Below are 14,448 nucleotides of genomic sequence, written 5' to 3' on the forward strand. Positions count from 1 at the left end.
TTGCCCACACCCACTTACTCTCTATCCTCCTTTACATCTCCCCCATATTTTCAAACTTGAGAAAAAGTGACCTTAACAAACTGGCAAGCTCCTATAATAACATTGCTAGATTTGCCACTGGAGCTGCATACAGATCCCACCACTGTCATAATTTGAGTCAATTAGGATGGCTAGAATTGCCTAACCAACTACAATACAATCAAGTTATCATTGCACATAAAATTCTTTACCAACCTGATAACACTCCCATACTGAATAACCTTATCACCCCATACAACAACCTTAGGACCCTAAGCTCATCCAACAGGCTACTAGTACAAATAGTTAAAACCAACAACACAGCCGGTGACTCCTTGTTCTCTAACTCTGTTGGCAAAACCTGAACTCACTGCCTACTGATCTTACATTGGTTTCCTCAATAGCCCTATTCAAAAGTGATCTTAAACAGTACTTCAAAACACGTTGGCTATGCCCCTGTACTTATCTTGACAAACTCTCTCCTATATCCCTAGGTTCAAGGATAACATTTGTTATACTAGATTAAATGTTTCTGTTAGCCCATGAACTGCGCATTCTTTAACATTTCAGACTTTGTTATTATATATGTTTAGTCTACCTGTATTGTTCAAATGAATTCACTATATGTATCTTTTATGTATAAACGTAATGTACATTCTATGTCTATGTTTGGAGCTTTTCTCCCCAGGCCTCTGCTGAAAATGGACATATATCCAGTTGGACTAGCCTGGTCAACAAATGTAAAATAAAATAAATAAATAAATAAATAAAAATAAAATTTGTCTCTTAGCTAGTGAATGTGTGTGCTAACGTTTGAGTCTTAGGGGGTGATTGTTAACCAGGGCAGGGTATATTGTGCACCAATGCATCTTATGGCTACCTTTACATTTGGAGGTTCTCCTTAGAATCCTCATTTGTATGTGCTGGAGATGCTGGCCCTGCATGTGTCTGAAAATGTGTGGTCCTGGCCATTGCTGTCCCAATTGCAACTGTTTCCTCCAGATTTATTTATTTGTTTTATTTACTCATTGCATTTGTTTACTGGGAAAGTCCACTGGGCCTAAATGAGCCCATTTTCAGCAGAGGCCCAGAGAGAAAAGCTCTGACAAGAACATAGATACAGAAAATATTAAACAGTAATTGGTACAAAAGTAGATACAGTGTTACAGACAGTGATTGCAGTAACATATACAGAATATATGGATAAAAGCAGGAATTTTGTTGGTTGCCAAATTAATTCAATCAGAGAGGTATAAACAGAAATATAAAAAAGAACAGTCACAATAGCAGAATATCAGCAATGAGATCAACTTCTTTCAAAAATACACGTTTAATCCACAATCAAGCCACTTTATTCAGGACACACATATAAGCACTTTCGTCCCAGTTAAAACTAAGCAGGAACTTCATCAGATACATACATTATTGTGAAGACCCACAATTTATACAGTTCAATTAGCGACATCACTTCCTCTCTTAAATTAAAATATTCCAAGAATTAAAATTAAAATGCAACCTATATATCAAGTGCATACTGACTCAAAGCAGACGTCAACATCCCACAACCATAATTTCATATGAAAACATAAAATCTATTTACATAGCTCCTATTTCATATGAAATTAGAGTTGTGGAATGTTGACGTCTGCTTTGAGTCAGTATGCACTTGATATATAGGTTGCATTTGAATTTTAATTCTTGGAATATTTTAAGAGAGGAAGTGATGTCACTAACTGAACTGAATAAATTATGGGTCTTTACAATAATGGATTTATCTGATGAAGTTTCAGTTTAGTTTTACCTTGGACGAAAGCGCTTATATGTGTATCCTGAATAAAGTGGATTGATTGTGGATTAAACACGTGTATTTTTGAAAGAAGTGGATCTCATTGCCGAAATTCTGCTATTGTAACTGTTTTTTTGTATTTGTGGTTTATAATCTTGTTTGGATATCATTGTTTGTGGATGTCACGGCAGATAGAGGTGGAGCAATCTAATGTATTAACCAGTCCTACGAATGGCAATGGCTCAATGCAAACTTGCGAGTCTGTGGGCGAGCTTACTATTTTGATCCAACAACTTAATTAATGCATGGAACGTTTGGAACAATTATCTTTATCGCAGATCTCCTTACACATCATTCCCAGGACATCGACACAGTACTTGGCAACTGAAGGTATTTTGAATGTTTCTACAAACAGCAATTTGGCAACACATTTAGGCTCCAGACCAACATTCAATCCCGAAGAGGTCAGTAATAACATTAATGAGCCTGAACTTAATAGCAATGTTTTAAATTAATGTAGTACACCTATATTATCTGACTGGCTTAAAAGCAACCTTTCTTTTGGTCAGAACCCAGTAACAAACAATACTTCTTTTAACAACCTGACTTAGACCGCATTTTGCTAAAAAAAAAAAAGTTACAAATGGACAATTCCTATTTTAAGGAATGGATCAGAATGCAAGTTGTGCTGAAGGGTTTATGCATTTGGCATTACCCAACAGGTCTTGTTGCTAACTCTGCTTTTCACAAGGAACTTGTTTGTTTATTTGACAAGTTCGGGTTCAAATACATGGATATGGTTGTTAAGCATAATGGGCTGGAAATAGATAAACTGAGTCAAGAAGTTACTTTGGACAGACATATTATAAATGACCCAGCCTTCAATAACAACAGATTTGATTATAGCCATATTTTTCACTCAACTGAAGAGCAAAGGACTGTTATTAAAAACAGGAAGATAAAAAAGTTAGCTGAGAGGGACTATAACAACCAAGTAGCATACCTTTCCCCTCCCCATCTCAGTAATGGCATCTCAATAGATCTTCCAACCAGTCCAATGTTGAGAATAATGATACTGACAACAACTTTGACCATGAGTCTGCACAGGACTATTTTTTAGGGGAAGAAAATTTCCCTGCAACTCAGACAGAATGCTTCATGAATCAACAGGGGGCCAACAATACTCAAGTGAGACAGCAACATGCCCCCATTCAGAGAAGCACTGGTCAAATGAACAGAGGGAAAAACAACCGTTCATGGAGAGGGAGGAGGTGATCTGTGACAGACTTATATTACGGTCAGTACTTGAGGATGGTTCTGAATTTTTACTTCAGCCTGTGCGCATTGAATTAAATAGTGCCAAATACTTTATCATTTTTCAGATACATCCTTGAATGTGACAGTGTGTGATCTTTTAGCAAAAGGTTTTACTTTTATTCCCAGCCAGCATGCGAATGTTGTTAATAGACTTCTTGATTTGAAATTGTATGTCAGGAAACTGAATTTGAATGTGCTTTTTCAAGAAGTTGAACATGTTCGTGAGCCATTTAAAATTTCCAGTTCCTACAATCACCCCACCCACCCTAGTTTGGCTACATTTGAAATAATTTGTGAACTAGATATAAGAAACCTATGCGACAACATTAAGACGGTTAACTTTATCAAGAACTTAAGTGAGGAGGAAGAGTGTGAATTAAATATTTGAAACAAATGTCAGGGATTAGAATAATGAAGCAGGACAAGGGGTGGGGTAGTTATCATGAAAACTGTGGATTATATTACAAAGATGAAGGCAATTTTAGAAACTGGAACATACTGTAGGAGTTCTCTAAATTAGATGAATGGTACATAACGGAAAATTAAAGGGTTCCTGCAGGATTTATTCATTGGTGAGCTTATTACTATTCATGAATTACACCACTTACTGGTTGAATTTCCCATGACACCACCTATCTTTGGGTTACCGAAATTATATAAAAACATTCAGCAGCCCCCCCATGCAGCCAATTGTTGATGCCAGGGGTTCAATTACTTATCCCCTGGCTAAATGTTTAGATATTGAGTTGAAAAGGTATCGTTCAGAAGAAACCCATTTATGTATTGACTAATGGGATTTCCTTAAAAAGATTAATAACTTCAACTTTAATAACAACTTTTTATTTATCACAATTGATGTAGTGGATTTATACTCAGTTATTCCCCATGATTTAGGGGAAGAATGGTTTTGTGAGTACTTGTTCTTAAAGGGAGTCCCACAAGAGAAAATTAACATGTATGAACAAACCCTAGATATGGTTCATAGAAGTAATTACATCTTATTTGATAATAATTACTATCTACAAATACAAGGTGCAGTGATGGGCTTTGCTTGCGGTGGCCTCTATGCAAACATTGTTATGCTTGAATGGGAAAAACATTTTTTGAGATCATCACAGTTTTTTACATTCTGTCATACCAACATAAGATATTTGGGTAACATCTTTATTTTATGGGAGGGGCCCAGGGATCAAGTAACCCACTTTCTAGATTATATTAATACAACAATATCCTTTTTAAAATGTACTTATACTGTCGATGAGATTGATATCTCTTACTTAGACATTCTTCTGAAGAAAGATTTTGAACACCAGAGATTTGTGGCCGAAATATTTCGGAAAGAAACATATTCTAACAGGTTCCTTCATTTTGAAAGCTGTCATCTGTTTGCACAAAAGCGAACAGTTGTTAAGGGGAAATTCGTTCGAGCAGCATGCATGATTACATTGTGGGCAACTTTTGTTAATAAATGTTCGAACTTGAAGAGTATGATCTTTAAAAGAGGTTACTCCTTAAATCTCATTAACAGCATTATGAAGAAAGTCCTAGAAAAAAGATGGCAAGGTCACTTTTTACCAGTTTTAGGAGCCAATATTATTAAGCAGCCTGTTCAGGAGAATCCCTTAGGGAGGAACACTGTAGGGTACACAGGTAACAACATTGTATCTACACTGGGCTCTAATAATGATATGCGTGGTAAAACTGAACATCCAGACAATAATTTCTCTAGGGTTGAAATTATTAACTATTATGCCAGTTTTTCTATGACTTTTTCATGTGATGCATTTTCTATTAAGGAGATTATGACCAAAAATTGGAATTTGCTTAGTTGTGAGAAAAAGTTAGTCATATCTGTTGGTGATAAACCTGTTTGTGTCTTCAGGAAAGCATTCAACTTAAAGAATATTTTTGAACTTGTGAACAAGCCAGTTCTTAATGGGCAAATGTTTAAATGTGGGGCATGTAAATTTTGCCCATACATTTTAGAGGTCAGTAAATGCAGAATTAATAATATCAGGGTTAGAATACCAGGTAGATGTTGCTGTCTAACTGAATGGGTCATTTATTGTGCAAAATGCTCCATCTGTTCTTGTTTTTATATCGGTAAAACTGAACGCAAGTTAAAGAACAGGATTAGTGAACATATTAGGAACATCAGAGATTGAAGTGATTTTAATGCACTGGCTAAATACATTATAGGCAATAATGGTCACCAATTTAAGTTTATTGTCTTAGAGGTTCAAAAATTATACGATAGGCTGCTTAGGTTTAACTGGGAAGAAAGCGCTTATATGTGTATCCTGAATAAAGTGGCTTGATTGTGGATTAAACACATGTATTTTTGAAAGAAGTGGCTCTCATTGTCGACATTCTGCTATTGTGACTATTCTTTTTGTATTTGTGGTTTATAATCTCGTTTGTATAAACAGAGATATATTAATTAGCATTATTGTATCGGTATCAACAAGTGATAAAAATAATAATTATAGAGAAAATATCATCGGTCAGCAGTAGCAAAAAGCATAGGAGTTCAATTCTCATACAAGGAGAAGGAGGAGGTTAGGTTATAGAGCAGGTACACAGCCAGGAAGGGTTGTTATAGAGCAGGTACACAGCCAGGAAGAGATGAAATGATTTTTCAGTATTTATTTGAAGGTGGTGATGGTGCCTGTGTTTTTTATAGAAGGTGGAACTAAGTTCCATCGTTTGGCGATGGTGAAGGAATAGATGAGTTGGCCAACAGGTAAGGTGGGCTTTTATACTTTTAGATGTAGATGATTTTCAGATCTTAGCCTGCTGGGTTGGTATTGGGTGAGTAGTGGTGAGACAGCCGGACAGTCTGTGGGTCTGTAGATTATTTTGTGCGCTGTAGTTAGTTAGGTGAATGAGAGATGGTGGGGATGTTCCAGCCAGTCTAATTATTTCAGTGAGTTACAGTGGTGGAATGAGAATTTGGCCTTGGTGGCAAATGTGGCTATTCTGTTGCAACACATTTCATGTTTAGATTTTGCAGAATTTTGGATATTAGTGAGGAGAGGGGCGCCATAAAGGAGAGAGGGTAATAAAAAGGTAGTTGCAAGGGTTTGTCTAGTAGAGATGCTAAGAAAGTGTTGGTGCCTGTAGAGCATACCAAGCTTTTGGTGTGTTTTTATGATGTCATTGTTTATATGAAGGACAGAGTTAGGGTTTTCATCTATAATAATGCCTAGTAGTTTAGTGTTGGGGACAACTTCTATAGTAGTATTGCCTTCGGCTTGTGTAGTGAAGATTTTTTTTTTATCTAGGGGAGTTATTTTCTTAGGGGTAAAAAGTACTAGGTTAGTTTTTTGTATTTATGGCAAGATGATTGTTAAGCATCTAAGATTCAGAAGAGGTGGTGGGCATTCTGGGTGATTTGCTGGAGTTTAAAGTTGGAATTTGCAGTGCATATTATTGTAGAGTCATCAGCATACTGGATTACTGAGCACTGTGGGGGAGAGTGGATTGTACATTTTTAATAAACATGCTAAATAAGAGAGACCCAAATATGGAGCCTTGGGGTACCCCTGTAGAAATACTGAGGAAGGGAGAGTAAGATTGTTGCCATTTGGTAGATAGCTGCCTATTGGAGAGATAGCTATTGAACCATTGTATGGTAGGTGGGGAAATGTGGAGGGCCATAGACTGCACTCACATAGAAACAATTGTGCAACTCAGCACTGACTGTGAGAATTTCTACACAGGTGCCTGGGTCTTACTGCTGGGCCCACCTTGATGTGTCTAGACATTGGAACCATGATTTCAGTATGCTGAACTCATGCGCTAATTTGTTTCTAGTTTGAGCATGGACATTGTTTTAGCTTTCCTCTGTGGGTGTGTATGCATTCTGATGAGTGTTATGAGCCATGGTTCTAGTGCATAATCTGCATCACCCAGTAGATGGCCTTATAGGTTCATAGGTAGATACTAGGCTATCGGCCCAAGGGCCTATGTAAGCCTAGCCACCAAGGTTCCCTGGCTTACACCACCCAAGAAAGTTATTTTCCTGTGCCACTATCGAGCAGAGACACAGAAGTGATCCCTGGGGTGTAGTTCCTATTTCCCGTCCACTCATCAAGATTTTTCTTGAAGAGTGCTAATGAAGAACTTTGCTTGACATAGATTTGTAGCCTGTTCCAGAGTATGGGAAGTCTCTGGGAAAGGAATCTATCCCACCAGCTTGTCCTGTTTATTGTGGTGACAAGGTTTAGGTCCCTAGAGCATGTAGCTTGGAGGGATTGGGATTTCTTTAGGTGTAGCATGTCCAACAGCTCTGGGTTTGACATAGCTTTATATGTTAGGCAGAGATCACCTCGGAGTAGGCGATATGCTATGGAGTAAAGCTGGAGTTTTTTGAGGCGGTCAGTGTAGGGCATTTGTTTGAGGCCAGCAATCCTCTTTGTGAGGTACTTCTCCGGCCTTTCCAGCTGCTGCAGATGTCTTGTGAGGTACATTCCAAAAGGAGCATTGCACTCTATAATGGGTCTAAATGAGTGTTGAGTAGAAGGGAACAATGACCTCTTTTTTCCTGTGGAATATCCCCTCCTTACAAACCTTGTGTAAACCTGCAAAGTGTGCCATATGTGTGAGTCATAGTAACTACCTGAGTTGTCTGCACACACATTGAGGTTGATCCCTGTGGCATTTTGGACAATCTGGCAGTCGATTGAGTGGAATCCTTATCTGTTGATGTATGTCCTTCCTTGTTCACCAGGTAGGGCTTTTATTTCTATGTGAGTGCAGTCAATGTCCCCAAGACTGCAGGGAAGTGTGTTACTGCATAAGACTCCTGCATTGTTCTTGCTCTCTCCTCTGGTTTATGTGGAAAATAGATCTACTCCCTTGCATATTCTAGCATAAAATTAAGACATTGCTGAAATTTTCTGGTGACTGAGACCTGAGACACCCCTAGTATATCCCCTGTGGATCTTTGGAATGTACCATTAGCTAATGTCTTTAATGCCACACATACCTTAGTTTCCACTGCTATAGCTTTTTGATCATTTCCCCTGTGTCTGATGTGGGAGCAGCAGAGGTAGCAGAATTCCTGTAATGTTTACCTATCAATCCTGTATCGTTCTAATATTTCAATATCATGCGGCCCACCATTCTTCTCCTTCGATAAGGTCTATCATCATCAACAGCATAGATTTGAGCCTATTGCATATACATTTTCAAAAGAGCAGCAGCAGGACCCTAATATTGTTTTTTTCTAAGTGTGATATTGGCTGTATTCCAATAGGTTTTGGAGTTCATGGCATGATTACTTTATAGCATCCTGAATGGCTATGCCATCTTGGATTGGTATATTAGCATGTAATTCAACTGATTATGCCTTCTTTAGCATACTCTACTATTTACCTTTGTTTGGTGGGTCTACATAAGGTGTAGAGCTGTTTAATGAATACTAAATAATGCACACAACAGCAGAGCAGAAATTAGCTGCACTTCTATCATGTGCACAATAGCATCATGGAAATTAGCCTTCATGAATGTGACTCAATATTTTTTAAATCAATAAAAAGAAGATATTTATACACATTTTCACAATTTACACTACATATTCCTTTTAAATGCAACTTAATTCAAGTATAAAACAAGCAGACCAATCCACAGAATAGAAGTGATTAGTTCTGAAACATGGCTAACTTATTCTATTAGGAATATTTCCATGTTTTTACATAAAATATGGCACAATGTTCAGTTGTCCCAGTCTTTTTTTTCAGTAACTATCCCCCCAAAGCACAGAGACTTGTTATCACAAAAGCTACTAACTGTAATTATGTCATTGCTTATTTACCTTTGTTTAGCGTGACAAAAATAGAAAACAATTAATTTATTTTTGGATACCAGTATTTTTTTGTAAATAGTGTATTGGTTGTTTAATGTACAATTAAACTTTATAATTTAAGTATTCCTGCTATTACAGAAACATGCCAGTTAAAAATGAAATTTCAAAAATATATAGATAATTTTAAATTTGGTAATAGGTCAGAATCCAAATTTTGGGTTGTAATTTTGAGGAAATTATAATGCTGTTCCTTCTGATAATATGTGGTAAATATGGAAACTGTCAATGTATTTATTTTCATTTACTTCACCTTTGTTTACCGGGAAAGTCAGTCTGGACACATGTCCTTTTTCAGCAGAAGCCCGGGGAGAAAAGCACCTCGAGTGACAATAATAAAAACATCCATAATACAAAATAAATAATCATAAGGGATTGGTAGTACAGTAGAGATAATTTGCAACATATTACAGTACTAGTAAAACAGAGGATAGAACAAGTAAGACAAGTTAAGTGCAGTCAGTCACAAACGAAACATATGTGCAATAACTTTGATTAGTAACTACAGATGCTATTAACATTTGAGTATATACATAACATCTCAATTGAAAGCTTAAGATTAATGCTATATTAAGTAGTTTTCAGAATATAGGAGGTAACACTGCAAGGAGATCAATAAATCAGGGAGACTAGTAAGTGCAGTTTGTATTATCCAGGAGAGATACAATTACAGACACATGATTTATTAAGGTAATATTTCAATACTTTTTTAAAGAGGGGCAAGGAGGTAGTGGAGGATATTTTGGAGGGCAAAGTATTGCAGATTTTAGGGATAAAATTTGAAAGAAGAGATTCATGTGCCTTCTTGTTGCCTTTAGCTCCATCAAGCAATAATTTTTGAGTAGAGCATAGGGTTCTAGTAGTAGAGTGTGGTTATAAGAGGTTTTGTAGTGCAGGAGTGTTATTGGGATGGTATAGTAGTTTATGGGCCAATGTGAGTTGGTTGTACAGTAATATTTAATGGAGTTCTAACCAATCTAGCTGTTTCAGAACCTTACAATGGTGTGCCCTGTCAAGGGAAGTAGTTGCAAACGTAGCTATTTTTTTATAACAAGATTCCAGTTTTGCTAAGTCAGATTTTTTGAGGTTAATGAAAATGGGAGAGGCATAATTTGGACAAATGGCTATATGTCAAGCAAACACATATTTCAGCAGGATGCAACTGCAAAATTGGATGACAATAACAGAAAAGTTGTTGCAATGGACAATACTAATGTGGCTGTGATAAATATTATCAGTGAAAAATTCTCTGTTATACTTAAAATTGACGAAATTACATGAGGAACAAGGGTTGATAATGGACCAGATTCTGTAAAGCTTGGAGAATCCTGTGCATTACACAAATATCAGTGCAAAACCTGTGGATCACATTGTAATATGCTAATGTATGGCATGAAACTCAGAATACCTCAGAGCACAATGTAGTACTGCATTTACAATAGCGCACAATAGAAATGCGCAAGTAATCTGTAATTATAAGAAATGGTTGTCTAATAATGTTGCACATTACCAAACAAATGGAAAGATATCATAAATCAAGCATCCTGATAGCTGTTTTATAAAGATAACATCTGTACAGTAAGTTATGACTATGGAATGTTATTGACACCGTAGTTTGTTTGTTTGTGTTTTTTTCGGCTTTTCCCGGTTAGGGCTCGCCACAGCGGAACTCCAGTCCACTAATGATTGGTAGTGGATTTTTACGTACCGGGTTACCAGCCCTGATGCACAAACTTCAACGAAGGCATGCCCCATTCATGTATGCCTCCACACAGAAGACGCTCTAGGTGAGAATCGAATGGGACAACGTCTTGCTATGAGGCAACAATGCTACCACAGCAGACACCGTAGTGATAACCAAAAAAAAAAAAACACAAATACATTAAAAACACAAAGTATTCCAAAGTAATCCACATGACAATCGTAACATAAATTTGCAGGAGTACACATAACAACCTAATAGGTAATCACAGACAAGTCCATATGCCATCCACTGACTTGTAATACGTGCTTCAAAGCTACAAGGCTATTTGTAATGCATATATATATATATATTCAGGTCTACTTTATTTCATTGAATCTCATTTCACTGAATTTTATTTCACCCTGACTACTTCACTGAAAACTAAAAATTATTGAAAACTCATTCCACTGAATCTCATTTCACTCAACTGCAGTACTGCAGTTAGTATATATATATATATATATATATATATATATATATATATATATATATATATATATATATATATATATTTATATGGCACTCATAGAGTACTATAAGGCAATTAAAAGTTATATGCCCTATTCCCCACTGAAGTGTGATCCTGGAGTTAGTATATATAGTTAGGGGGGGTATGGGGACACTGCCCCCCACATTGGGATGTGTGGGGACATAGACCCCCACCAATTTTGTCTGAGTACATATTGTCTTCAGGAGAGAGTTAGCCATTGGTGTTGCAACTATGCATTTCTATTGTTTTAAAATATATTGTTTTGAAGATTTTGGTAAAATACAGTATAAAACAAATAAGATGGGGGCTACACCCCCACACCACCCAATGTGGGGGGCTGTGCCCCCCACACACCCTTAACTATATATACTAACTCCAGGATCACACTACAGTGGGGAAAAGGGCATATACCTTTTACTTGTCTTACACTACTCTACACAGTGCTACCTGTGTTACAAATTTATTGTCCTTTAATCTTGTAACAATCGTTACCAGTCTGCACTATTTCATTGAGAGCCTTGCAGAATTCATCACCCAACCAAAGATAACCAGACTGTAACTGTTCCTTGGTAACCATATTTGATTAATCGGGTTGTAGATCAATATATGTGCATATACCTTTAAGAAGCTATACAATGGCTTGCACATGCATATAAACTGAGCTTGTGCAAGTCGGACTGCCATTTTGTAGTTAGCTGTTGAGATGTAAACATGTATGCATTTAAGCTCTGTCTGTTAACTAGTTTGTTCATATTTAATGGTGCAACTATCCATCCTAATGTGTTTGTATATATTAAACATCTGAATGAAATCCCAAGCCTTCTTTTTATATGTGTTAGAGATGTAGGAGCAACATGGTGTCAAAAGCAACATGTCTAAAAGAACATGGAGTTAGTGGAAACATAATGAAGGGGCATTGAGTCAGCAACGGCTTGGCAAAATGACATGTTTAGATGCTGGTGGAATATATAGAGGTGGATCATTCCAAAAATGTGTAAACTTCGCAAAACAGATTAGAAACAAGTATCAGGTATTAAAACTTGCTCAGCACTATTTGTTTTGCATACGAAACGAGGCATACAGGACATTCTAAATGGTATTTGCATAAACAGATATGTACCATATTGATAAAAGTATTCAAATTACTATGGAAAATGTTTGAAATAAAGTCTGAATGGCATAAAATAAAGGATATAACTGAATTGTTCACAAAGTATATGTATTTCCATATTAAGCAAAGATATCCAATTATCAGAATGTATAAAGTGCTTGCATGTTTGTATTGTGTATTTGAATATTGTTACAAGCTCACAGAACAGTTTGTACATAATTACAAGGGCCATATTTTCAATGTATTTATGTATACTTTGTGGGCATGGCAGACATATTTTGAATACCCAATGCACTTGTGTTTGACAATAATATTGCTGAGAACTTGAGAGCGTTTGTGCAAGAGTACAACATTTTCATACAGGCAGCATTTTGTGATAAAGTTGACCGTACAAAGGCATTTATTCTACTTAATTTAGCTGGGTCAGAAAGGGAATGTTCATTTATGTATGCACCTGCTATCTATACAGAAGGCAAAACCAGCATATTGTTGCACCGGCTGAATCAAGGGAGGACCAGAGTGTTTAAAATGTAAATTTAGAGAAATGTGTAACCCCCAGACAAATGTTACAATGGAAAGGTACTTATTTTACACAAGAAATCAAAAGCCTGTTGACACTTTTGCAGCATATAAACTGACATGAGAAATAAGTCTAAAATGTGCAGATTGGTGACTTAAGGGATGAGTTGATGAAAGACAGACTTGTTTGTGGCATAAAAGATGATGCTGTGAGAAAGATTTTGCTTTATGATAGTGATTTAACTTTGAATAAGGCCATTGAGATTTGTCAGATGTATGAGCTCACAGAAAAGCACACAAATATACGTATAAATAAGAATAGCTATAGAAGGGACAGTGATAAACCTCATGTTGATGGCATGCAGCATTTGGTTAAAAGAAACAGGTCCAAGCACATAGTAGCAACTGTAACCCCTGCACTACTTACTGGTAAACCCCAGAACTTTCTAAAATTCTAGAGTTTGCACAGTCTCAATGAAGCAAAAAAGTGAGTCAGCAAACTATAAGCATGGACCCCAACCCAGTTTCATCGCCAACTGCTGTAACTGTGGTGGAAGTCATGAATCTAAAAGGGAGAAATATTTAGCTTTTGGTCAAAAATGTCACAAATGCAGTAAATGGAATCACTTCAAAAGATTTTGTAAATCAAAAGGCCCACATTTTTTCATTGAAAGGGAACATTTTATGAAAAAAGTTGATCAGTTAGACAGTGGCAAGTCATCTCTTTATGTTGATAGTGAGTCAGTGCTTCATGAAACAGTCAATGCAGTAGATTTAACAGAAAAGAATGAAGTATTTTGTACTGTTCAGATAAATGACATGCCCACAGAGCTCAAAGGTGACACAGCTTCCAAGTGCAATTTTACGTCTGCAGAAACATTTGTTAGATTGTGTAAAGGTGAAAGGCTTGATTTGGCAAGGTGTGTGAAGCTTGTTGTTTATGGAGGTGAAGAAATTCAACTGAAGGCTAAGAAGGGCATTCAGGTTACTCTGCTGGAAGAAGCTGCAACTTATTATTTTATGTAGTCAAGAGGCATGCCCAGTCATTATTAGGGCTCAGAGATCGTTTTATTTAATAAGTAAGTCCAGCAGGTTAAACAGAAAATCAAAAAAGTTGAGCACTTCAGGAAGCAACACCCAGTTGGCAGAATAAATCCTTTTATTAATGTCACTCCAGTAAAAAATGATACACAGCAACACTACACTACTACAAGTTGCTGGCTCTTATATGTGTAGTGTTGCTGTGGATCATTTTTTTCTGGAGTGGCTTTAATAAAAGGATTTATTTTGCCAATTGGGTGTTGCTTCCTGAAGTGCTCATGTTTTTTAATTTTCTGGTTATTTCATTTTGAGCACTTTTTCCTTCCATTTGTTGCTTTTGAGGCCTATCGAGTTAGCTTAAAAGACCACTACTCTAATTTTGCCCAGCACATTTTTTCTACCCATGCTGATCTGTTCAAAGATAAACTGGGCAAACTTTCAGTTGTACTCCATGAAGTTAGACCCAGAGGTCAGTCCAATTGACAGGCCATGTAGACTTCCAATAGCCATGCAGGACAGAGTCAAAGCTAAACTAAATAAAATAGTGTGATTAGGT

Source organism: Protopterus annectens, chromosome 3.part0 (genome assembly GCF_019279795.1).
Source record: "Protopterus annectens isolate FY-2018-M chromosome 3.part0, PAN1.0, whole genome shotgun sequence".
In the NCBI taxonomy this organism is placed as follows: Eukaryota; Metazoa; Chordata; order Ceratodontiformes; family Protopteridae; genus Protopterus; species Protopterus annectens.